Source organism: Acomys minous (genome assembly GCF_964271855.1).
Source record: "Acomys minous genome assembly, chromosome: 5".
NCBI classification, from domain to species: domain Eukaryota; kingdom Metazoa; phylum Chordata; class Mammalia; order Rodentia; family Muridae; genus Acomys; species Acomys minous.
Genome location: NC_140494.1, coordinates 107,045,525 through 107,073,337, shown reverse-complemented (window position 1 = coordinate 107,073,337; position 27,813 = coordinate 107,045,525).

Genomic DNA, 27,813 nt, shown 5'->3' with positions numbered 1-27,813 from the left:
TGACACATGGTCTCACGTCCCCATCTCTTAGCTTATGGATTTGCTGCTGCGAGAAAAGTGATTCTTGTCCTACCTCTTCCAAAGTTCCCTGGACTTCAAAAATCCATATTGAGTCCTCTTCTTTATTTTTAAGATTTTATTTATTTTACATATATGAGTGCTCTATCTGCATGTACACCTACATGCCAGAAGAGGGCATCAGAGGGTATAGACGATTATGAGCCACCATGTGGTTGCTGGGAATTGAACTCAGGACCTCTAGAAGAGCAGACAGTGCTCTTAACCGCTGAACCATCTCTCCAGCCCCCTAAGTCCTCCTCTTGCATTAAAGCCTTCTAGAATTTTGCCTGGGTGACAAGCAGGAAGGCAATGCAAGAAGTCCTGCTAGAGAGAGGGGGCGGGGTACGGAGAGCAATCTCAGAGCATCCTCCTCCTCTGTGTTACCTTCCTATGCAATGCACTACTGTGACCGCACAAGGTGGGGCTAAGAATAAGATTCAGGAAAGCCGATACAGGGAAATTAGAAATCATATGGCAGGAAGCCTTCTCCCTATCCCACAGCCTTCCCAAAGCTCTGTACCCCTTTCTTAAAACTCCATGATAGCTCTTGGATGGCCCCAGTCCAACCGCACAAAAGGGTAGAGCAGACAGAGGCTCCACCAACCTTTTATAGCACCCCACTTGTCAACAAAAGCCAACTTGACACGGTGGCTTTTGTCAGCAAGAGGATCTGTGTTGGGTGGAACACAGATGAGAGAGGTCTAAAAGGCTCAATGAGCCCCAAGGCCTGAAAACTCTCCCTGTACTTTCCTTGCATTAGGAGAGGATGTGGGTTGCAGAACAGGGAGCGAAAGGCCCTCTCAACCTCATCCCTGTATCTGTCAGCCTGACCAGAATGGGCATTCATTCTCAGAATAATCAACTAAAAAAAAAATGTACCAAATTCATTTTCAAATTGGCTTGTCAGACACACGCTTGCCCAGGACAAGTTTGTTGAATAAAATGTATCTTGGGGACCAAGGTGAGGCAGGCTGTCTCATTCCCTTAGGGACATTCTGTAAATAAGGGCCATTCTAGAGGCCGGAAGCATAGAATTCCCCAGCAGAGATTGAATTCTGGCTTTGTCTTAATGAACGTCAATATTTATTACCAAAGGCGTTGTGCTCCTCGGAGTGATAGAGCGTTTCCACATGTCAGCTCTCGCCTGTTGCCTTCCCAGGTACCAAATGCTGTGTAATTGCTGCTCATAAAAGTGGCAGACAATATCGCCAAGGAAACTCACTCCTGGCTGCAAATCTTCATCATCAAACGCAGTAGGCTTTGCTTCTGCTTTGGACTCCAGTGTCCCTGGTGCAGATTTTTCTGGAGGTCCTTCTGTGGCAGGGTCCTTTGGCTTGGGAATGGTTGCTGTGGTCTTTCTGGAATGGTGGCAGGGGAATCAAATGGCAAGGAAGCAAACAACAGAAGCCTGAATGTGTGTGTGTGTGTGTGTGTGTGTGTGTGTATGTGTGTGTGTGTGTGTGTGTGTGTGTGATGTCACCCAAGGGCTAGAGAGAACTGGTTCCTGGTATGTTTGAGAGGTACTTTGACTTGACCCATTCCAACCACCTCACAATGCAGACAAAGGCCCTGAGGCTCGGAGAGAGGGGGTTTTGTCAAGGTTACAGAGTCTCCAAGCTGATGTCCTTCACACCTCCTTCAACTCCAGCCAGGAGTTCGGAAGGGCTCTAGACCAGCTTCAGGCTTCCAGCCACTACTTTCTGGAACTTTCAATAGGTCTGAGTTGTCTTTGGCACCAGGGCTTGCTTCCTAAAGTCTGTGTTGAAGCAAACGAATGACCTGCCCTGAGTTTTCCCAAGGGATAGAGGGGACATCTAGAAAGCAACTCCAATTCTGCCACCAGGCAAACATCCTGGGAACACCATTCCAGTTGGACAGTTTGCCCAGAGAAATGGAGAACTCCGGGAAACAACCCACCTGTTGGTAATGGGCTCTTTGCTCTGCGCAGCTGAGAAGGCTTTGGAAGAGTGAAGGAAAGTCGGCCATGCCTGAGCACTGGCTTCCGACTCTGCTTCCTTTCTGCCAACTAGCTAAGGACAGAGATGGCCCCGGGGCAGAGGCACAAAATGGGTTTTTGAGAGTGATGTCATATGGTTCTCAGACACCAGATTGCTCTTGCAGAAACTGTCTGGCTGTTGTTCTGGGAGCTCTGCCGAGGAGAATTATAACTTTTGACAATGGACATCTCATCTTGCCCAGATGCGTTCTTTATAGAATCTGCCAGCAAGATTACAGCAGCATCAGGGTGTAATGGGCAGGGTAGTCAATAATTCTGGGGTTATTGATTGTAACCAGACCCATTCTTCTTTTTTAATTTATATTTTATCCACTTTTTCACGCTGTTTTTTTTTTTTTTAAAAACCTGTCCTGACAAAAGGGCTTGCTAGATCAAATACAGTTGATTACAGTTAAAAAAAAAATGATGGGAATAATTTGCTGCCTTTAGGAGCAGCTGGGACAAGGAGGTACAGCGTGCGTGTGTGTGTGTGTGTGTGTGTGTATGCTCATGTGTGTATATGTTCATGTGTGTGTGCATGCAGCAGGCAAGAAAGGAGAGGGGAAGGTGTAGTGCATAAGAAGACACTGAGAAAATCATGGGATCAGGCAAGAACCCCCTGCTTGACCCAGAAGCACAGCCTTCTCCTCCTCCTTCTCCTCCTGAGGTTAGAAAAGGACTCAAACTTTCTGCTGCTTTGTTTCCCTGCTGGGTAGGCCTTCCAGCATCCTAGAGGTTTAGTCCTCCTACCTCTACCCCACCACCTACCCCTACCCCAGGTCTCATTTCATCTAGGGCGGGTGAAGATACATAGAATCCCATGCTTGCCTGACCCCCATGCACACCATGCATGTACACACACACACACACACACACACACACATACACACACACACACACACACACACACACACTCAAAGCCCATTTAAACATGAGCTAACAGAATATGTCTTCATTTTGGAAAAAGTATTTATTTGTATAAGACAGCACACACATTTGAGATGTGTTGAATTGTCGGACTAGACTGTATGGGGTGAGATCGTAGCTTGCAAGTTCCCAAAGGACCGATTATTCCACGTTTTCGATGGCCCTAATATCCCTTCGTTACAAAGCTACTCTGCAACGTGGTGTGATGAACCCAGTGGGCAGCTGCTGAGTTGCTCTTGGTGAGTCCCAGGCTGGTTTGCTCCTTCCTCACTGTCCTTGTGAGGAAGTGACCAGGGACTTCCAGACATGGCGTCAGGATCCGATTCAGTCTCTAAATTGCCCTGTAGCTCCTGCTGTTTGTTTCTCTTCTAGTCAGTAAAAGCTCCTAGACTGAGTTTTCTGTTATCATTGACAGTGAAGGAGATCAGGGCATACCCAAGTTCAGAGGGAAAGGACGCTTACAGATGACGTTGTCTGAATCTCTCCTTTTCTAGAAAAGGGAACTGAATTAAAATAACCCACCCCAGGAGCAGCAGCTGGGTCAAAATGAGGAGTTGCAGCCGAACAAAGAGGTCAGTGCGCTCTGCTAAGGCACACCGACTCTCTTTCTTGTCGCATGCTGTTCTGTAGGCAGGGGCAGAGCCTGGCCACCTACCTCTCCCAAAGACACCATCCCCTCTTGCCAAACTTCAGGATGTATTGTGGGAAATTCTCTCTCTTAGTCCTTCTTTCAGTCTAGGTAGATCTAAAAGCACCAAGGATTGATGGAGGCATGAGAGGCAGAAATGGAGCCTGAAGGATTTATCCACTGAATCCTTTTGTGTGGGTTTGGACAGCCTTCTAGGCTCAGTAGGGTTGACATTCCAAGGGGTCACATTTTGAGGTCAGATATAGAGAGAAACCAAAACTTTCTCCCACTGTGCTTTTCTGATCAGGCAAAAATATATTTCAAATGAATTCTGAGTCTACTTCCCACATTTAGGAAGGAGGTGAGATTTGGGAACCTATCAAGAGAAAGGTTATCTCATACTAAGGCTTGAGGTCACATGAGACTGACCTTGCCCTTGCCCACAAATGCTCTACCATTAGTCATGGCCCCACAGGCCTCTTTATGTTGCCAACACTGACTTTAGTGACCACACAACTGGCCTCTGACGTGATTCTTGGCAGCTGTGTGACTGGGCCTAATCATCATCTTAAACTGTGATTATTTCATGTATTAAACAGGTATAATGATGGTATATGTTCTTCCTTCATCAACCATTCACATGTACAGTTTGTGTAATAGCATGGCATTATGGGAACATGCCAGTTACAGAAAAGACTTCTATTTTTTTTTTAAAGGAAATTAAACTATTTTAGAAAAGGACTGAACTTACATGAAATTGAGAAGACACTTTTGAGGGTTCTTATATGTTGGGGACTGAGCTCCCTCTTTTATTACCACTGTACATTAGCACACTACATTTGTTACAATTAATGAGCCAATATTGATACATTATTACTATGAAGACCATTCTTTATTTATTTAAATTTTATTATTCTTTTTTTTACCTTTTTATTAAAAAATTTTTTTCCTCACATACTATATCCTGATGATGGCTTCCCCTCCCTCTACTCCTCCCAGTTTCTCCCTGCTTTTCTCCCACTTGGGTTCCCCCTCCCTTTCTGTCTCTCATTAGAACACAAACAGGCTTCTAAGGGATCCTAATAAAATAAACAAAGACTGAGATAAAACAGAATCAACATCAGAATTGGTCAAAGCAATGAACAGAAGGAAAAGAGCTCAAGAGAAGGCACAAGAATCAGAGAACTACTCGCTAGCTCCACAGGCATCCCAGAAAAACATTTAACTGCCAAGTTTCCTTATTTCTACCTCGGCCTCTTCCTCTTTTCTAGGATCCCTTCAGGACCACATCATAGTCACATTTAAATGTCAAGATCTCCTTAGGTCTATCTGACCCAATGATGCTTCAGTTCTTGATCTGATGACCTTTTTTGTTTCAAGGAGCATGGGTCACCGTCCTGTGGTACCATCCTCCATTGTAATCTGCAGGCTGTCTTTCCCATGATAGACTGGGGCATGGGACAGGAGATCACACCAACGATTAGTCATATTATATCAACGACTCACAGCTTCTAAGACATGCAGGAATTTCTTGATGTTACTTTAGAGCTCTACTTTTGTCATTAAGAAAGAGTGGTGACTTCCTCTGGTGTGTGTGTGTGTGTGTGTGTGTGTGTGTGTGTGTGTGTGTGTGTGTGATGCATGTGAGTGTGTAGTATGTGCATGGGTGTGTGGTGTGTGCATGTGTGTGTGATATGTGTATGTGGTGTGTATGTGTGTGGTGTATGTATGTTTGTATGTGCTGTGTGTGATGTATGTATTGGGGTGTGTGTGTGTGTGTGTGTGTGTGTGTGTGTGTATGAGTTCATGTGTGTGTGGTCTGTATGTGTGATCTCTGGTCACTGGCTCCTTCCTGGCTCTGAAATAAGAGTCTTGGGTGTTCATCCGGAAATATGAGTCTCTTCCTGTCCCCTAGTCTCACTGCAATGAGCTGTTAGTAACTGACCATCACCCATACAAATGAAAGGAAGCAGACTGAGGCAGAGACACTCAAGGAGGCAGCCCACTCCCCTCAGTTGCTAAGTAATATATCATGCTACTGTAGTTCTTAACCAGCTTATCTGAGGTGCCTCACAAGCTGACCCGGCGGGCTCTTTGTATAGATGACAGTCCAATTCTCAGGAGATTTAAAGATTCCTCTTGGATCTGTAACAGGCAGCAGTGCATGCAGGGGCATGGAGAAAGTCTACTTGTCCATCTGACTTCTGACTCCTGTGTGTTCTTGAGTCAGTTCCTTACCCTCTCTGTGTTTCATGGATATGGTGTCTTGGCCCCCTCTCTGGGCAAATCATGTTCTGGGGAATGGTGGAGCGACGTCTTGATGTGTCTATAGCAATTCATTTATCTTTTTAAAGGGAGAAGGTAGTAGATTGACATTTGCTTCCCTAGAAATTGCTGCACAGAGAGTGATGACAAAAATGAAGAGGATGAGGGAGCCAGCAGGAGGCAGAGCACATACGCACCCCAGTTTTATCCCTCTGTAGGAAGAGCTGGAATGTTCTTGGTGGCAGAATCTGGAAGGCAGGCTTCTTAAGTTAGAGGGCATGCCACAGATGAGAAGATCCCCTTTGGAGACCAAGGTGAGGCTGAGAAGTCTCCCCCCAGTCCCCCCCCCCCCCAGGGAACTGCCCTGCCACGGGCATCTCCTCTTACACTCATGGAGTGGCTTCCCGTTTCCTTCAACATGCAAATTGTTAAAGCAGAGGATTCCTCTACTGGTGACCAACTGAGAATGGCCGCACCCCAGTGGTACCTCAGACATGCAGAAGCCCACAGGACATGAGGCTTTGGTTAACTACAACTTGCTCCTCCTCACTCTGAAGTAAGAAACCGGATGGAAGTCAGAACCTACGCTGTCAGTGGTAAACGTGTGTAGACAAACAAGAGTTTCCAACAGGGACATTGCCTGCTTCCCTCTTGAGCTTAAACCTCCCATTTATTCATGTCCGTGAAATGGGGTGACTGCTGGCCTGCCTGGGTGAGCTTTGTAATAGAAGGTGCTAAGACTACTGAGACCGGGCCCTAGGCAGATGGGAAAGAGCAGAAGAGCATCCAGAGGATGCTTAACCTTCCTGGGCTGACAGCTCAGTGGCTGTAAGCCCCTGTGGCAGACATTCCGAGGACCCTCGTGGCTCCCATCCGCAGGCTCCCAACTCCCTTACACAGTACATTCCCCTTAACTATGAGCAGGGCTGTCACATGTCAATAGACCATGATAATGGTGAAGGGATTGGCAGAGATACTAAATGGTTGATTTGAAGATAATCAAAGAGGAATAATATCCTTGATAGTGCTTGATCTAGTAGAGGCCTTCCAAAAGAGGGGCGAGGCATTTCCTGAGAGAGAGGGGGGCCTCCTGGCAGCTTGATAGACCAAGTTGAGGGAGCCCATGTGTCAGTGCAGTCACGTCCAAGTACCACGGCCCATGACGTCATACAACCACGACTACATGAACTCACCAACCACTGGGTGAGCATGGAAACGGATTCTTCCCCCAGTGAGCATCCAGACGAGAATGACTGCAGCCAACGCCTTGGCCGTGGCTGCGAAGGAGATACAGTCAGAGGACCGAGGGCCTTGTCTTGACTCTTGGCCTGTAGGAAGTTGTCAGGTAACAAATGCATTTTTTTTTCCAATTGCTCAGCTTCTGATATTTTGACATGCAAAAATAGACAGTGAAAACTGTGCTCCTGAGACAGGTGAGGGGGACAGGAACGGACAGAGGGAAAGCAGGTGCGTCTGTGCAGGAAGCTGTTTTGGTTGTGTGATCTAGGTGCCGTGGGAAGAGGGAGAATGGGACCCCTTCCCCATCATACATGGTCGTGGGTCTCTGCTGACCTCTGTCCTCTCCGCAGTGGCCTCAAGTCATCCCTGTTATTTCTTTCTTTCTTTCTTTCTTTCTTTCTTTCTTTCTTTCTTTCTTTCTTTTTGGACTGGATTTTTGAAAGGGAGAGAAAGAGAGTTGGTTGGAAATCAGAGACACGCCACATTAGTATCTGCACCTCCAAGGGAGGCGTCATCATATTTAAGGTTGAGAATCCTTACTTTCCTGCATTTTCATTTTTCCCTTCTGTTCCATGAGATGTCTAAACAACACTCCTGCATTTTATATATATATATATATATATATATGTTAACAGGCTATCCAGATCTGATTTCTCATCCTTATAACTTAAATATTTTAATGTATTTTCCCACCAGTCTAATTACCTCTAAGTTAGCACCATCATATTGCTCATCTTTTCCCCTCTTCCCTTCCTGTCCTTTTCCAAATGTTAAACCCTTAAGAGACATGGGTCATCAGGTCTAAACATTTTTACCTGAAAGTTATCACTGAGCACTCTAAAACTGGCTTCTAGGAGGAGGATATGTGTTGTTCTAATGGTCTCCCCCTTACCCATGAACTTAGTGTTTCCTAGTTCCCTTTTGGCCGAACTCAGGCCAGGTTGCGGCTTTAAGCAAGCCTCCACTGGAGCCTTGAGCATAGAAGAAGTGTGTGGCTCCTAGCACCGGCCGGCCTGGTAAAGGACCCCGGGTTCTTCTTTACTCTGCTGGATCCCCCGGTTCTTTGCTCTGCTGGATTGGTGCATAGTACCCTTTCATGTTTCACTCACGCCTCTTGAATGCAGACCAATGATTCTGATCCCCCTCACTGTCAAAGTGGGTACTTTTTCCTCCCCAGTTTTCTTTTTGTCTCCAGATTAACCTTGGCCAGGACTGATTACTGATGAAAGTATGTGTCATGTACAGGGTAGACCTCACACCACATACTTATGTCATAGAACATAGAGGAATCCCAGTGCTCAACTGAAAGCTTTACCCATGGTGACCAGAGGACCAGAAGAGTCACCGTCAAGCTTATCCAGCTACAAATGCTTAGAGCCACAGCAATGACCTGCCTGTAAGACACACCCACTAACGCAATGGTTGTTATGAGAGTAAGGAAACACTTTTAAAAATTGAGTTTAAGGCCAGCTGCATGAGATGGAGCCCATACCTGAAAAAGAAAATCAAAGGTTCAGTAGGAGGATTTTCTTTTGGGGGAGATAAACTCTGGGTAGATCTTCAATGATTTTTATTGCACTTTGCTTTAGATTTACAATAGGAAAGTGTCTCTGGTGATTATTTTTCCAATAGAGTAGTAGTTCCCCCCCCTCCTGCCGAGTCTCTAGTGGATCCATTGTGTCCGTGGTTGAGATTAGAGGATTAAAGTACAGCTCTGTCTATGCCTAAGACTGGTCATAGTAGTGTGAGCCGTCATACTTAACCACACTTGAACTTTGCTTCTTCTACACAAGAAGTGGAACCAGATGAAGTCCATGCCATCGCTTATGGATGGGATGCGGAGCCTGGTATGAGTGAGCCTCCTTCCAAAGGCTTCCCCTGCCAGCTGGGCTGCCTGTTGCTACTGTTCTGAGGAGGAACACCCATGAACTACTTACCCATTGCGGTATCTTGGAAGGGTGGAACCTGCCCGCCAGGTAGAAGTGCCACCTTTTCTCCTATTTAGTCTAGGGCCTCTAAGGAATCACAATTCAGGCAGAATTTATTTGGTTTGCCGCAGAAGGCTCTCATGGGAGATTCAGCAGCTTGGTGCTAAGGCGGACAGCAGGTGAGCAGCCCACACCCCATTTTGGGTGAGTATTTGGACCATTTCATTTGCCTCCTGCTTCATAGTGCACTTGGCTTCTCCACTGGTAGTCTGATCTTGTCCATAGGCTCTGGGTGCTGGCTTGTCCCTCCCTCCCTGCCACCTCTTTTTGCTCTGCAGCCCACAGGGCCATATATCTTTCATCCAAAACCCTTCCCTGCAGGCTCTGATTTCCATGCTGCCTGCTCTCTCCTGTGAAGCTACTTCCCACCGGGGAACCAGACCACCTATGTTATAACTAGAGACCAGGGGATCCCAGATCAGCTGGTGTTCCTCTACCACCTGCGTCCCAGGGGAGGCATCCGTTATGCCCAGCCCTCCCGACAAATCAGAGTCCATGTGTGCCTTCTAGGCGTGGGTTGGCTCCCAATGGCACACACTCCTACCTGGATCCAGCTGTATTTGCCCGCATATTCCATGTGGTGCCACACAAGCTAGTTAGCAGCCACCGAGGGATGATAGATCCCTTCGTGTGTTTGACTTAGGTCTGCCAGGACACTGAGACCAAATACAGGAGTGTTCATCCCCATCTGCATGCCTCGGCATCTATTTCTCCGCCCCCCCCCCCGCCCCCGCCCCGCATCCGCTAGCTGCCAGGCTCCTATAAGGAAGGTGAAAACTGAGCCTAATATACACTGGGTTTCCCTCTGCACTGAGCCTCAGCTGACATCTCTCTCCTGGTGCCCTTATTCCGGGTACCACCAGCATCCTTCATCCCTAGCATCACCTCTTCCATCATTCTTCCAAAGGCTCACCATTTTTAAAATTAATTTAATTATTAATTCATTCATATTACATCTCAATTGTTATCCCATCCCTTCTATCCTCCCATTCCTCCCTCCCTCCCACTTTCACTCTATTTCCCTCCCCTATGCCCGTGACTGAGGGAGACCTCATCCCCCATATATGATCTTAGGATATAAAGTCTGTTCTTAGTAGCCTGCTGTCCTTCCCCTGAGTGCCACCAGGCCTCCCCACTAAGGGGATGGGCTCACCATTTCATAAGTGTGGTCATTGCCAAACTCTTCTTGTAGGCTTATAAGAATGATAATTATTTTATAGCTGAGGCATGAGGCTCAAAGACACAGAACCCATGCTGAGGGCACAGAACCAACAGGAGAGCAATGCTTGCATTTTATGTTTCTCTTTCTTCAGGGTCCTTCTCCTTATCATCCAACAAACATTCATGAGCTCTTGTACCCAGTGAAGAAGCAACTTCTCATGAAGAAGCCATGGCCTTTACTCAAGGGCCCTGCAGTGTAGTGAGAGGAAAATGCTTTTCAAAAAACTCAGAGTGCAGTGGAGGAACATCCTGGCTCCAGCAGGGCACTGGACAGGACTGGGTCACTTTAGCGGAAACTCCACCGAAGAGGTGACTTCCGATCTGCAGCTGAAGGATGAACAGGAGTTAGTTGGCTATTTAAACTAGAGGGGAAATGAAATTCTGGCATGGGGACACACTGGGAAAAAGCCACGGAGGTGAGAATAGCAAACTCCTCTCCAGGGCAGTGGGGGAGATGCTGGAGGCCTCTGGGGCTTACAACAGGTGACACAGATGAGGTATCATTATCCTAAAGCAAGAGAGGGGTACTGTCATCTGAGAAGGAGAGAGAATCAATTGTGAATATTCTCTTATATAGAAACTGGAAGAAGTATAGAGAAAATGGTGTGTGTGTGTGTGTGTGTGTGTGTGTGTGTGTGTGTGTGTGTATGTGAGAGAGAGAGAGACAGAGAGAGAGAGAGAGAGACAGAGAGAGACAGAGACAGAGACAGAAAGAGAGAGACAGAGAGGTGTGAGAGAGAGACAGACAGAGAGTATAAGTGTGTGTGTGTGAATATATATGAGGAGATATAGGTGAGAGTGTGAATATATCAATGTGTGTGTGTGTGTGTGTGTGTGTGTGTGTGCGCGCGTGTGTGCATGTGTGTGTACTAAAGCTATGGAAAATAGTTAAGAGGCCTTGTCTAACCAATTAGAGAAAAAGCGACAAGGGCTGGACCTGGGCAACAGCAGAGGAAATGAAGAAGGGGCAACAGATGTGGCAAATAATTGTGTTAGACAATAGAACAGACTCAAAGGCAAATTGGTTGTTGGGGGCGGTAAAGAAAGGGAGGGGCGTTTGGGGTGATAATGATGCGGTCTCTAGCTAAAGGATGATACTGTTAACTCTGCTAAGGCATGGGGAGAGAGCAACAGGGGTGGGTTTCAACGCGCCGAAGAAGGCCTGGTTGCTGGGGATCGAGGCAGCTGCTTCCTGAAGCCACCAACATGGTGGAAGGACACTGCAGGGGCAGTGACCAGGAGAGAAAGAGGGTATCCCGGGACAGGGTCAAGACCCTTGCTGATAGTCCCAGCCAGAGAGTTAAGGCTTGGGTGGGAGCAGTCCCAGCTCCATCTGCAGGGCTGGCCCTGGCTCCCTGTTCTCCTGTTGTGATGACACCCCTCTCTGCTTGTCATGAGTCAGGCACTGACAGCCTCAATGGTGCCGGCGATTTATCAGTGAGTGGAAAAAGATAATTGACCATCATCTCGCCTCACCTCACCTCGCCTCGGCTGATAGAGAGAAATTTAACTGCTTCATTCCACTATAATTTCGTATAATTCTCCGTCTTTTTCTCCCACGTTTTTACATGGAAGTTTACAAAAGTGATTGATGATTTGCTATCAAATATAAAAAAAAAAGAAGAAGAAGAAGAAGTAGCTAAAATATCATTGGACAGTTTAACAGCCTTTAAAATATAATGGTTTCTCTGGCTGGACATCCACAGTTGCCATAGAATCCCAGAAGGTCAGGCTTTAATGAACTGGTAAGAATTAGAGTGGTGAAGAGAGATCAATGCTCAGAGCTCCACAGTCCAGTGACCTTGGGGGTTCAGGGGTGGGGCGACGAGAGATGCTATTATTTATAACTAACACCGCTCTGGGAGTGTTCTGGGGGGGGGGCTGTCTCAAGCCACTGAGGAGGATGGCGAGTTGGCTTGGAAAGTGGAGCCTAGCAATCCTGGTTACAGCAAGAGGAGGCTGCTTGGTGTGCACTTGCACTCAGGTTAGCTTTGAGATATACTACCCTTGATGTCCGTGTTTGCACGTGTGTACATGTTTGCGCATGTGCACCTATGTGAGCATGCATGTAAAAGCCAGACACTGGGTACCCTTCTCCATTACTGCCCATCTTATTATTATTATTATTATTTTTGAGACAGGATCTCTCACGGGGCCTGGAACTCATTGATTTGGCTAGGCTGTCTGCCCAGTGAGTGCCAGGGACCTTCTGGCTCCTGGGACTGTTTCTGGGCTATGGGATCCCAGGCACTTGCTGACCCAACTTTTGTCCATGGGGCTGGGGATCTAACCTGGGAGTCTTATGATTGTGTGATAAGCAGTTTACCCACTGAGCCATCTCCTCAGCCCTTCTTAATTAGACACACCTAACCTGAGGTCCCAGGACAGCACTGCCTTTTTAAGGCCAGAGAAGGGAAAGTCTCCATTGCTATCATTTTTGGTCCCCAACTTGCTTCCTTTGCATGTGAGCCTCCCAGCTTACTCATGTGCCGGGAAAGAAGGAGGACCAGCACCCAGCCTCTGTTTGTCACCTACTGTGTACGCAGCATCGATGCGTGTTGTTCCTGAGTTCTTGAGGTTGCTATTTGTGATGTTCACTTATGAACGAAGAATATAAAGTTCAGAAGTCATGGCCAGAACTGCAAAATGATTCTCAGGGATCCTTGCTTCTCAGTGTTCATGTCCTTGTATAACTGTGCTCTTTGGTGGGTAGGCAGGTGCCGTGGCTTGCTTCTGGTGTGCAGAATATAGCAAGTGATGGGATGTCACTTCCAGGATTAGGTTATAAAATGGCTGCCCTTTTCATCCATCCCTTTACTGCTCTGTGCTTGTGGAAGCTTGCTGCCATGATGTGAACTGCCTGGCAGAAAGGTCTAGATGGCAAAGGACTGAGGAAGGCATCCAGCCAGCAGCTGGGCTGACCTGAGTGATGGCACCAGCCCCATGACAGACCTCAGTTGAGCCTTGAGTGAGATTGCAGTTCAAACTGTCACCTCTATCACCACCTGTGACACCCTGAGACGACCCAGCTAAGACGCACCTGGATCTATGACTCACAGAACCTATAGGGCAGAGTGTGCACGCTGTTTGACAACGCCATGTTTTATTATTCTTTACCATTGAACGATAGATGATTAATCCAGAATGGCTAAATATATTGTATAAATTAGCTAATATATGGCTACCCAGACTCATAATTGGGGCTGCTTGATTTTTAAAGTATCACGATATTTATAATAATATTGTTTTGACTTCAAAAAAGTTCAGAGGGTCTGGCGAGAGATCTCAGTGGGAAAAGGCACTTGCTGTACAGTATGAGGACTCAAGTCTGAGTCTTAGGCATAATAAAAAGCCAGGCATGGCTGTGGATGTCTGTAAGCACCATGTTGGGGGAGGAGGACAGAGACAGGTGGATCCCTGAAGCTGGCTGGCCAGCATGCAGTTGAACTTCTGAGCTTCCAGATCAGTGAGAGACTCTGACGTAAGGATATAAGGATGAGAGTGATAGAGGAAAACCTTCCATTTGTCTTCTTCTTGCTCATGGTGCGCGCGCGCGCGCGCACACACACACACACACACACACACACACACACACACACACACCTCTCCTGGTAAGCCTTTTGGTGCAGTTGCAGTGTGGAGGATGGTGACTGCTCCTCCACAAAGCTCTTTCCTATTAAACAGATGGTTTTGGAACATCTGCCCAGAAGTAGTCCAGTTGATTTAAGGATCTTTGCTTTTAATTTTTGGTGCCTTTCAGAGGAAAGAGAAAAATAAGGTTAGTTTCCTGAAGTGTAATTGTTTCAGGCAGTTATTTATTAATGAAAAGGAACAACATGTCAACAAGACCCAGGCTTGCTGTAGAACTAATGTTAGCTGAGGCGCAGCCTATAAGAAAGGTAAGCCTGCTGTCACTCTGCATTTGTCCAGTTCCATGGCCACCTGTTAATTACCTGTGTGCTGGGCTCTGTCAGGGCCACAATATTCACTTCCTCCCTACTGAGGGTTACTGAGCTCTGGGGGACATGAGAAGCAACATCTCTGACATAGGCCTCCTGGAGGAGTTTCTGGACCTGGGAACTCCTTTCAAGATTCTGACCCCCCATTCCAGGATGGAAAGGAAGAGACAGGGATCTCTTGTTGAATATTATGGGGTATAGAGCTTTGTCCTCCCTCTCTCATGAAACAGCATGGTTTGTAGCCAATACCTCAGAGTTCATAGAAAGATCAAGTGTGATAATGGCTCTAGAAACATCCAATATAAAACACTCCGTAATCTCTCTCTCTCTCTCTCTCTCTCTCTCTCTCTCTCTCTCTCTCTCTCTCTCTCTCTCTCTCTGTGTGTGTGTGTGTGTGTGTGTGTGTTCCTATGAGTTTGGTCAGCTAGGGTCAGGCTCAGGAAATAAGACAAACTATCTAATGAACACTTGACCAGAATTGCAAAGCAGCTATCAGAGGTTCTGTCAAGAACAGTGAACACAATCCTCGCTTGATGGTAGTTTCAGTCCACAAAGACATTCATGATTTCTCGATGGGATGGCCCCACAGCTCTCTGTTGTGACCAAGGAGTTAGTCATGCTGCCTTCCTTTAGGTGTGAACTTTTGACCTCATAAACCCCACTACACCACATGCAAATACATCATTAGCTGTACCCCATTTTATTGTGGAAGACAATTATTATGCAGAAACCCTTGAGCAGAATTACTACAGCTGTTCAGAACTGGTCATGTGATATTCTTCTTGTGCAGAGTCTTGAGAATGTAAGTATCTTTCCTTGGTTGGCTTTTCCATTATCAATAACAAGAAGAAAGCATGAAAGTCTACAAAAAGGACGTGGTAGTTAGAATAGGAATGAAACTTAGAGATTATCTGAATTAACCTCATAAAAAGACATGCAAAGCCCAGAGGGTTGAGTAGCCTGTCCACATTCACCAAGTACAGAGGTAGTTCTACATAGTACTTAGTATTTAGAGAGAGACTTAGAGAATTGGCACATTTCACACGGGTTAAAAGGTACTTGAACCAAAGATATATCTGCTTAGGATTTCCAAATCCATCTGTTATTTCTTTCTACATAGGTATATGCTTGCCCCATTTATTTTTGTCTTTTTGTTGTTGTTGTTTGAAGGTAGAATTAAATTAAGTTGTAGAAAGAATGTGGTAAGTATTGGCCTCTTGGGGTTGCCTACACACTTAGGGTAAGCAAATCCAGAAAACCCATACACTTCTTCACTCCACCCAGAGACATGAAATACTAGGTTAATGTGAAGAAGCTAAGGAGATTCAGAATCTCCTGTAGATGTTTGGCAACTGTCCAGCCCTTGCCCATTCCCAAATTAGGTCCTATAGGAGGCAGGAAATGAATGTAAGTCACCTCAACCTAACTTGGCCTAACAACCATTTAGGTTGAGTGTGTGTGCCCCTGGCATGATGAGTGTGACAGAGGTGCAAATCTTCCTGCAAGTGCTCACAGATAATCTAGATGTGAATGTTAGAGGCATGGTATCCACGGGGGTGCCACTGCAAGGTGGTGGGACTTGTAGGAGGTGTGACCTGGTAGAGGTCTTAAGATTATTGTGGGCATGCCCTTAACAATGCCCTTGAATAATATGATAGGGCCTCAGCTCTTCCTTTTTCCTTAGCTACAAGCTAAGTGGTTACCACCATTGTACACTCCTGCCACGATACGTTTTTTGTTTGTTTGTTTGTTTGTTTTTTTGTCACAGAGTGACAAAGTGAGACTCTCAGTTCATCATGGATTTCAACCTTGCAAACCATGGGCCAAAGCAACCTCCTATTTACAAGTTACTTGTATCAGGTACTTTGTTATACGCTACATAGGCAACAACATGGCCAGCTCACTGAGACTCTGTATGTTCATATTTACATGAACAAAAGGCAAAAAGTCAATGGATATAATCAGAGGAGCACTTCTTTTGAAAATGTGTGTATTTGTGTGTGTGTGTGTGTGTGTGTGTGTGTGTGTGTGTGTGTGTGTGTGTGTGTACATGCATGCATTTGGACACCAGAGGCAACTTTGGGTGTCATCCTGAGGAACACTCACCACCTTTTTAAAGATGGCACCTCTTATCTAGCTAGAGCTCATCAATTATGCTAGACCAGCTTGTCAGCCAAAGCCAAGGATCCTCCAGTGTCTGCCTCCCCAGCCCTGGGATTCCATGTGCATGCCACCATGCTGGGAGACCAAACTCAGGTCCTTTGATCCATCTTATTCATGCCCCAGCCCTTAAAGTCACTTATTGACACCTCTAGAGGCTAGAAGGCAGGAAGAGATAGGTATCAAAATACTGTCAAACTCTCTGGGATAAAGAAACAGACCAGCCAATCCAGGGTGGCCAATGTAGGAAGTTGAGCTAACACTATGATTACGACAGTTAAGAGAAGCAAATCTTTAAAGGGCTGGCCCAACTCACAGAAGACATCTTGGGGTTGGAGACCTTGTCCTGGCCTCTGGAAGATGCTAGAGGAGAAGGAGAAGGGAAAACTGACAGGTAGGATTGAGCTAGAGTCAGAAACTTTCTACTTCTGTCCACCCCCAGTTATTGTGCCTCTAAGGAACTTTATGTTTGTTTGTTTGTTTGTTTATATGTCTATTTATTTTTGATTTGGAGTTTATATTTATATAAGTTTGTGTGAGTGTGGGTGTGGCTGTTTATGGAGGTGCCTGTGTGTGCACCTGCATGAATGTATGTTGAGAGCTAAGATTGACATGGAGAGCCTTCCTTGATCATTCTCCACCTTACAAGGTTTCTCAGTTGAACCTCGCGCTCATCAGGGCAGCAAGTCTTGCTAGCCATTTTGTTCCCAAGATCTCTTGTTTCCACTTTCTGAGTGCTAGGACTACAGGTGGACCACTATGTCTGCCAGACGTTTATATGGGTTCTGGCGCTCAGAGTTCTGGTCCTCACACTTCGGTAGCAACGTGCCTTAACCACCGAGCCATCTCACTACCTAGCCCAGGGTTTTCTTTCTTTTAAGTTGTATTATTTCATTTTAATGTTCAGGCTATGATTTGTAGGAGTCAGTTCTTTCCTTCCACCATATGGGTTCTAGGGATGAAATTCAACTCATCCAGCTTGGTGACAAGTGCCCTTAAGCACCACGTTTATCTCTTTGGCCCCAGAATATCCTTACATGGTCCTAACCCAAGACACTGACCTAGTCTTGATGCCCTTTGTGCACATTCCTAAGAAAGAGAGGAAGTTGTCATTGCCCCATAAAGGAGTACAACTCCTAGAAGTGACTTATATCCTATCTGAACTCCAGTTTTAAGTTTAAAAAGCTGGTAAAAACTTCTTTTTCTCAATCCCCAAAGATGTAGGTTTTTTAGACAGAAAGTGAAGACTAGTTACCTAAGCATGAATGAATAAATATGAATGGTCATCCAATGTGCCGGTTTACCTCCGAAGAAGACCTATCAGCAGAGGGCACATGTGTCTCCCCCATGATAGCTCTCAATCCCTCTTTCAACACATCTGAAGGAATTGAGAACTCATGGGAAGTTCCCAATAAAGATGCAGGATGCTGGAGGATCGATAACGTTTATTGAGTGCCCACTAAATGCCAGGTACCATTTTAAGTACTTTGCTTTAAACGTATAACTCAGTTAACAGGGAAATGGCCAGTTGCGAGGATATTGAACCCCATTTTCTACAGCATGGAGGGTAGTGGGCTGGGAAAATACTCAGAGGCGCTGTGTAGAAACACAGATTTTTATGGTGGTCAGGAACAGACTGAACCACTGGGCCCTTTTAAAGGACTTTATCCTCCCTTACCACCTCCCTACAGCCACTTGAGCATTCTTCCCCCTACCAGCTGGGTTTTCCTGAGGTCTGGCTATGAATTCCTGGAGGGCCGGGGCTTAATGAAATGCCGCTCACACCCACTTTCTAGAAGCCCCTCCTTGGGCAAGCGGCTCTGCTCCGTTCCTTGGGTTTCTGGGCAGAGCCATTACTGGGGTCAGGATGTGGCCTGAGGAAGAGCCCAGTGACAAGGGCAGAATGTGAACTCTCTGGAACAATGTCTGGTTGTCATGATGGCATGTTGGAAAATTGATCACCTTACTCTGCCTAAAGAGAAACCTCCGCATGTCACCACCAATCATGCAAACTAGACTCTCAAAATGAGATTAGACTGGAACGCGACCAATCAGGGCTGCCGTCTCAATCGGTCTATGACTTCATTTAAACGTCCAGTGCCAGCAGGAAGAAAAAAGAAATCAATAGTACATTTTCTCTGACATCAATTTTGCTTTTTGCTAAATGAAAATGCTTATATTCCCTTCCTTGTTCCCTCTGCCACGGAGGATGTTATCCCCCCCCCACCCCCACCTTCCTATCTGAAACCACCACCCCCATCCTGTGGTGACAGGTGAACTCACGCAGAGACCTTCCTGCAGGGAGGCCTTTCAAAGCATTGCAGCAGAGGACACTTCAGCTAAATATTTGCAATAACTTCAAGCTTCCCCCACCCACCAAGCAGGCCTCCCTGCTACAGCGGCAGGGCCCTAACTAACCAGCTCTGTGCCACCATTGCCTGCTCCTATTGTTAGTGACTTAGTCCAACAGCCTCAGTGACCCAGTGATGTACCCCAACTCCAAGCACTGTGTCAGGCTGGAGCTCTGGGCCTCATGTACAGGTATCTGATAGGACAGCCAGGTCTGTGTAAACTCACTCTTGATCTCTGGCTACAGAAGTAGCAAAGAGACTTCATTATAAACTGTTCTCAATGTCGCAGGCCTGTGAGAATGGCTTAGGCAACAAAGCTTGCCATGCAAGCTCGAGAACCTGATCTCCCCTGGAACCCATGTCAAAAACTGGGCATGGTGGCAGGAGTTTGTAATGCCTGCAGTGGGGAGGCAGAGACAGGAGGACCAGGAGGACCACAAGGACCAGGCTTTCCTGGTTAGCTAATGTGCGCTCTGAGTTCACTAAGAGACTCTGCTCCACATAGGGTGCAGAATGATTGAAGACATACACTGATAACTGCCCTCAGTGTGTGCGCATGCGCGCGCACACACGCATGCACGCACGCACGAGCAGACACACACACACACACACACACACACACACACACAGAGAGAGAGAGAGAGAGAGAGAGAGAGAGAGAGAGAGAGAGAGAGAGAGAGAGAGAGAGAGAGAGAGTTGTTCTTACTTCCTGGGCAACACAAGCTCAGAAAGGGGGTGCTCCCCGAGAGTCCCTCGGTGGCAGACTTTTCTGTGCTTCTGTTAATACTGGCTCCAAGGTGGCTTTGGCCCAGGATTTGACTCACTTGGCCGTATTTGGAAACAAAGAAGAGGAAACTGCAAAAGAGGGAAGGAAAAACAGTTCTTTGGGCTGGGAACTCATTTCCCGAGGAGCAGGAGGTTTCTGTAGCCTGCTCCCCGGGACTCAGAGAGCTCCAGGAAGCTCGACCAGTCAGTTAATAAGTCATTGAGGACGTGTGGTTTAATTAACTTGCCCAAAATTCCTCCTTTTCCTTTCTCACTTTTGCTATTAATATTTTTCGATATCTGATAATGCAGTGTAGTTAATTCTTTCTGGCTTTATAATGAACACTGCCATAATGAAAAAGGTTAGCTGTGCTTCAGGCAGCTTTTAATTATCCAGCCGAGCAGGTAAAAGCACTCTATTCTTCTCTTTTTTCCCCTTACTTAGCAATTAATGGAGGAGCTCCGTGGCACTTACTGTACCTTTTTTTTTTTTGTTTTCTAATGGACGATGCTTCACAGAGCAGGGAGGCCTTACTGTACCCCGTAACTCTGAAACCATTTGAGTCTGAGTTAGTGCCTTTCACGCCTCTGGCCTCAGGGATGGAGGCGCACCTGTGCTGGCCACAGGTTTATATTAATTTAAAAAGCTCAGTTACCAAAGCATTTTGCCACCGATTCCCCGCCTTGCATTTTCCCATCGTTGCATCTGTGTCCAGAGGCCCACCAAATGTGTTTAGCGCTGAACTGGTCTTGGTTTATTGTAGACCTTTTCCTGACTGAACTTAATAGAGCTATCTTCCTTCTGCTCTCCCTGGTAACAGCAGCCATGGGCTTGCTCATTTTTTACAGGGAGGGAAACTGAGGCCCAAAGCAATTGTCTGCCTCGCAGAAAGTCCTTTTATTATATCTGCTGATATGATCTTTGTATGTAAAGCTTGACATATCAAATTAATTATAAGGCTACCTTATAAGAAGAAGGTGGAGAAATTTAAGGATTAGAGGAGCCACTTCCAGACCCATCCATCATAGAAGCCACAGCGGAATTCTGTTTGCCATGGCTGGAACTGTTGCAGGGTCCTCCTCACTCTGCAAATATTCTACAGAAACCATTTTAGGAGGGTAAAGCATACTTTTGTGTGTTCATGGCTTGATAAAGCTGAATAATTTTAGATCTCTGTGCACAGATCTCTGGGGGAGGGGACTGAACCTATATATTTTTGTAGGTATCCTAAATACTCAAAGTGATCTTTCATATATTTATAGAAGCCTAGTGTCCTTAGGGGAGAGTGACACGTACAGTCTGGGGTAGGAGATAAGTGTTATCTCCAGGTGTTGGGAACAAACCTTGAAAAATACAACCTGAAACAAAAGATGCTGGAAAACGTGGAAAGGGAATGGCGGGGAAGGAGGCAGCGGGACCCAGCATCCTGAGCTCCTGAGCAGGCCAGCCGTTATCCTTGCCTGGGGATGCTTGTGCTGGGAATGAGGGCCCAGACTCAAGGATAAACAACAAGAGTTGACTGTTGGGATGGGAGTCCTAGAAATGGATCACAATGCGATGCTACCCACCCAGAGACACTCATCTAGATGTTTCTATCTTCTAACGTCCCCTTGTTGGTAAGTTTTTGTGAAAATAGGAGGTATGAGTAAGTATTACCTGGCCAAACACTAGGTGCCACCTCACCACATCCCAAGCTTATGAACGGCTGGCCAAAGGTCTCTAATGCCTTTGTGTTAAACAGCATGAAAGCAGCAAGTTCTTGGTTCTCTCTTGGAAGTTTTGGTTGACTGAGGCCCCTGTGAAGTTGAAGTTAAAATAGCAAGTTTAGTTTTTGGTCATTGCCAGCTCTCAGACTTCACCTGTAAAAATAGCGATATCGGGCATGCAAAGCTGCAAGAGATCCTTGTCCTTTAAGTCTGTCTGGGAAAGTTTTAGGGAAAGTTTTAGAATGCTGCCTTTTATGTACTACTGTTGCCTTACATCCCCGGGACCGTGCAAGCCTGGTCTTCAGTAGTAACCCACTGGGTAACCAGTAGCACAGTGTTGCTGGGGTGAGCCATTTCAAACTCATGTCTCATCAGCCTTTGGGAGCAGGACTGTTCCCCTAGCCCAAGTATCTCACAGGATGCGGGGCAGTTACAGAAGCATGGTGGCACCTGGGTGACATATAGGCTTTTATGTGAAGAAGTTGAGTAGGCGAAGTCTGTCAAAACAGTTACCCAAATCTGAACATCACTTAGACAGTTCAAAACAATAGCACATCTATTATTGTACCTCATTCAAACACTGCATTTGAGTGTCAGTCATAAAAAACATGTCATTCTCCCTGCTTTACCAACGTGACCTCCTTCTAATGTGGAAAGATTTTCAACTTGAGGCAGTTTTGCCTGCCCCCCCCCCAGGGGGGGCCACATCTGGAGACATTTGTGCAATTACAACTGGGGAAAGGGTAGACACTACTGCTTGGTAAATGGAGGCTGAGCGTGGTGCTAAGCCTCTTACAACACAGAGTACACACCACCCCATCGCACCCCACCCCGGAGTTACTGACCTAAAATACCCGTCATGCGGATGCTAACAAATCTTGTACCAGGGTACACAGCTGATTACTTTAGGCTTGGTGTTTCAGGGACCACAGTCATCTCATGTCCATGGGGCTAAGGATTCGTCTGGTGGCTGTATACTGGGTTCTGAGAACTGTAGGAGCTGTGAGCTAGCTGAAAGAGTAGATTCCGAGACAGGCTTGTTGTTTGTTTTTTAAAGTATCTTGCCTATGGTTTCTTCCAGTTTCTCCTGTTTTTTTTCCCCCCTTCCCTGCCAGGATGGATGAAAATGTTGGAAGCCCTGCAATAAATTAAATAATTCCTCTTGTAACTGGTTCTCTTTGACATTTCATTATATCAACACGTAAGTGAAGACATGACACCCGCTGTTTGTTAAATATTTTTCACCGGTCCAGGTGTTTCTTTCTCATCAACGCAACCCTCAATCCCAGATGACGTGACTTTCAAATTCCCAAAGGGTGTGCGGCAGAATTAGTGATAGACTGTGTGTCGTCTTTCCCTGAGTGAGAGGTGACCTGCTGCTACCTCCTCACACGGATCCCCACACAATAACAAAGCAAGAAAACGCTCAGTTTGACCAGCCCACACACTGCACACATGGTGTTCCTTTCTGACTTTACAGTGAACTGGTTAGTTGTATGAGTGTGCGTGTGCGTGTGCGTGTGCGTGTGTGTGTGTGTATAGGGGGTATGTACATATTGTTTAGATTTGTGTGTGCATATGGAGCCAAGAGGTGGTATCAGGTATCTTTTTCAAAATAGTCCACCTTATTTTTTGGGCTAAGGGCTCTTATTGATTTTGGGGGCTCTCTGATTTGGCCAGGTTAACCAACCAATGAGCTCTAGGGTTCTGCCTGCCTCTGTTTACCCTCTTTCTCAGCAATGAGGTTACAGAGTCACTTCTACCATGCTTGACTGTTTTCCATGGGTGTTGTGCATCTCAGGTCCTCAAATTTATGTAGCAGAGACTTTATCAACTGAGCCATCTTCTCAGCCTTACCTGATGAATTTTCAGGTCCTCTGAAGCTAAAGATCTCAACATAACTACAATTAAAAATTATTATTATCCTTTTTCTATTTTCAAGGTACAAATGAAAGAGTCATGGAGACTAATGGCCTCAAAACTTCATCTTCAATTCTATCCGTTACCAAACAAAGTGAGTGCAAACATTTCCTCTGTTCATCCAAAAACTCTCACCAAACCATACTTTAAAAAAAAAAAAAAAAGGATTGTGAATGCAAAAGGGGAAGAAATACATACAGCCTCTAATTCCCAAATTGCCAACAGTCTGTGGTTCAAACAAGCCTTAAAAAAAAACAAAAAACAACAACAAAAAAACCCAAAACACATTCAAATGCACACAGCCGACTGATCACATGAAGCCAGATAGACAAACAGCATAGAAAGAAGCCCGAATCAGTCTCTGGAGCAGGGTGAAGACTCAGGCATGGCTCCTGGGAGGGGTCAGTGAGTGGAGGTTGAGCTGAAATTTCTCAAATAGAAGAAGAGAAGGAGATAATATGAAAGCAGAGAGTTGTGTGGTAACTGCTGAGGAGTGCAGGTGGCCCAATATCCCTGGAGTAGAAAGTGTAAGTTGGGGGATGGGGGGGTAGTGAAGAGAAGTTGGCAGGAGCCTGCAGGAGGGCTTGTAAATGTGTGCCTGTATCTCCCTCCCTCCCTCCCTCCCTCTCTCTCTCTCTCTCCCCTCCTCCCTCTCTCCCCCCTCTCTCTGTCTCTGTCTCTCTGTCTCTGTCTCTGTCTCTCTCTGTGTCTCTCTGTGTCTCTCTCTGTGTCTCTGTCTCTGTCTCTGTCTCTGTCTCTGTCTCTGTCTCTCTGTCTCTCTGTCTCTCTGTCTCTCTGTCTCTCTGTCTCTCTCTCTCTCTCTCTCTCTCTCTCTCTCTCTCTCTCTCTGTGTGTGTGTGTGTGTGTGTGTGTGTGTGTAGTCACGTATGTATCTGCACCTGTGTAAAGGCGAGAGGTTGACCCTGTGTGTCTTCCTCAGTCCCTCTCTATCTTACTTTGGAGATGGGGGTCTCTCACTGAGCCTGAAGCTTGCTGATTAGGCTGAGCTGGCTGCAAGCCCTGGGAGTCTTCCTGTCCCTGCCTCCCCAGATGGGGGCTACAGATATGTGCCACTGTGCTGGCTCTTAAGGTAGGTAATGGAGAGCCAAACCCAGGCCCTTTCATACTTACATGACAAGCACTTTACCAACTAAGCTATCTTCCCAGGCCCTGTATTAGGTAGGATGGTGCTAGATCCGTATGAAGCACAAAGCAGGGGATTGGCTGGGAGGCTGTCTGAGCTGGAGTCTAAGCATCAGCCATGTGCTGAGGAAGGAGGGAATGAAGAAAAGGGCATTTGGGAGGTAAGACCAGCAGAACAAGGTGTCCAGATCAAATAGGTAAAAGGCAAGGGCAAGTTACCTTTGGATTTGTTGTTTGAACTATGCGTAGGCCAATGAAGAACTAGATAGAACATGTTAACCCACAGGGAGAGAGATGGGTAGAAGATAGGATTTGGGTCTCATTACTAAAGAGAGAGAAATTATAACAAGGGAAATTAGTGGATTAAATCCATCTTTATGCCCATCCAGCAATTCCAGTTATGGGTGACGGAAGTGGTGAGATGTGCAAACCTTTGGGAACCCACCGGAAGAGACAACAGGAGGCATCCGAAGACGCCGAATGAGGCAGTTAGAGATTGGCTACCGAGCCCACTGCTTTGGGTCGGGACTATTTAGAAAATATACAGGAAGTGGCCTTCTTCCTCCCTTATGAAGGGAATGGCTCTTCTTTGGGACATAAGGTCAGGCTCACCATTTTCACTGGCTTAGACTTGGCCATTTGTGATCTGAACATTCGCTGTAGGACCACAAGTCATGGAAGACCCTAGCTGAAATCTAGACTCCTGCTTTGGTTTCAGCAGTGCTGGGTTTCCCCTATTGTTCCCCTTTCTATCATGCCACGGTCTTCCTAAGCCACAGAATTTGGACACGAATGTAGCCATATGATTATGGACATACAAATAGATGCACACAGGGCCCCACTCCCCAAACCCAAGCACATGCTTTGAGTTAGAACAAAACGTGTCCTTCTGTATTAACACCTGGCACCTGTTATCGGATAAACCCTGCCTTAGTAATTATTCTATAGCAGTGCAGCAGCTTTCTTCTGACCAGTGTTGAAGGCTGGTGCCAGTCACCGTAACTAGGTGTGAATTAACGTAACAGCATTCGAGCCGCACAGCCTCCTGGGCTTGTGTTGGAAACACAGGGCTGTGTTTTAGAGCCGCAGATAAAGTTCATTAATAGGTGCGAGCACAGTTCTCAAAGGGCAGTTCTGCCATATTTCCAGTCACTGTTCAGAATTCTCATTAGTCAATTACCTTTACTCCCATCCGCCTGGTTCCTGCGGTAATGTGTATTTTAAAGCCGCTGATAAGACACAGCATGTTTTAAATATACCTTAATGTATTGGAAATGCAGGAGCCCCCTCGGGTTTATATATCTTAACCACTGGCCAATTTCGCAAAGTTATAAATAAATGTTACAGGCCTCGGCTGCCGTTGTAGAGTCAGCTGGGGATATTTAAAAGGCAGTCTTACAGTCTACCCTACCTTTAAATCTGAGATATCAAGCACGAGGAGCAAAGCAGGCAGGAATATGCAGATGATTTCCTGGTAATAAAATCAACAACCTTGACATACGAAGTGAGATTGAGTGGTAACAGGACTGGTGGGGGAGGGAAGCAGCTTGGTTGAATTAACAAGTATTTATGTACAAGTAACTGCTGGGCATCGTGGGGTAACTGAGTGTTGTGGGCTATCGAAGAGATTATGAACGTGCTCAAGGCAAGGAGAGAGGGGGGCCAAGGATGCAGGTGAGCAGAGATGATGAGGCGAGGACCACTGGAGAAGGACAGGAAGTGAAGGGGCTAAATTGGGAGGGTTCAAAACACATTTCTTTAGGAGGTGGCAGTTGAAATTGGTGAGAAAGAAAAGTGTAGGGTGAGAAACATGGTTCATTGAAAGGCACGCACATGGTTCACTGGGTGGGAGGGTTAATTTGGTACAGGGTACATAAAGGATGAAGATGGAAACATCCAGGGAACGGGACAAGTTGCTGCTCTGGTTTGAATGTGTTCCCCAGAGTCTGAGTCCCACTACAGCCATGTTAGGGGCGGTGTCTCTGGGGAGGCATTGGTATCACTGGGCGCTGAGACAGTTGAATGGATCAACTCTATTATCAGCACAGCAGGAGTGGGTTCCTTATAAAAAGGACATGTTTCTACTTATACCACTAGATCAGTGGCTCTCAACCTGTGGGTCATGACCCCTTTGGAGGTTGACCAAGCCTTTCACAGGGATGGCCGAAGACAGTCAGAGAGCACAGGTACTTGCGTTATGATTCATAACAGGAGCAAGATGGCAGTTGTGAAGGAGCAACGGAAATAATTTTACGGTTAGGCGTCACCACAATATGAGGAAGTGTGTTAAAGGGTCGCAGCATTAGGAAGTTAAGGACCACAGCTCTAGATCTTGCCCTCTCTTCCATGTGATGCCTCTTGCCGTACCACAGCATCAACAAATCAATCCCTCATCAATGCTGGTACCTTAAAGACCTTGGGGGCATTTTTTTTTGGTTTCTGTAAGATGTACATGTCCATTCTTTGTGAATGACTCAGTGTCAGGTGGTGTGTTAGAACAGCACAGAAACAAACTAAGGTAGCCAGACACAGACAGAAGCCCAAATGGGGAGAGGGGGATAAGAAGGAGGGTGTGAACAGTGGTTTAGAGGATGTTCTTCTGAGAGCTGCATCCAAAGGAGGGTGGGGGGTGAGACGAACACGGGACAAGTTGTGTGTGCGCTGTACACGCGGGTCTCCACCCTCCGCACTCTTACATCTCTGTGTCTTTATCTTCTCAGCATAGTCCCGAGGTGGATTGCAGTATGGCCATCTTATAGACAGGGAAACTGGGCTTTGATGAGGCCTGCAATGGACTCAAGGCCACGCAGCCAGAAAACAGTAGAGCCTGCGTTTGTTCTTCAGTTAGCCTGATTCCAAAGTGCCCGCTCTTAAGCGCCGCTAGATGTAAAACGTCGCCAGCTACCAAAAGGAGTTCTGATGCATGATGCGCCTTTTAGAACGTGAACTACTGGGTACATAGATGGATGGGGGATAGACAGGAGGACGGTGGACAGACACTGGGCAGATGCATACATGGTAGAACCGGGATAGCCTAGGAGAAACCAGGCTTTGTGGGAGACAGGAGAGGACAAGTGACACAAAAGCAGGCTTGACAACTTTGGTGCGCTGACCCTTGATGTGCAGGGTGGAGAATGAAAACAAATGCTGTCTGAGTGCTGAGTCTGGCTTTCTCCTGCCAATGAACCAGTCGGCTGGCTTTGCTATGAAAAGCTACGCGGCCCATGGATCATCATTTGTGTTCTTTGCTGGGCCTGTGTAAGCAGTAAACCAAGAGCCAGGGGGCTGAGGCTTAATTCTGCCTCCACAAAGCAACTTGTTCATGAGTGTGCCTGGTTATCTGTCATGTCCCTGCGGTAGCATGTGTGGAGGGGCATTTGGCACAATCCCTCCCATGAGCCCGAGTCTGAGGTTCTGTGGGAAGAAAATGAATCCAGGCCTTTGCTCCTTGCTTAACTCAGCTCGATTAGCGCCGAACACTCAA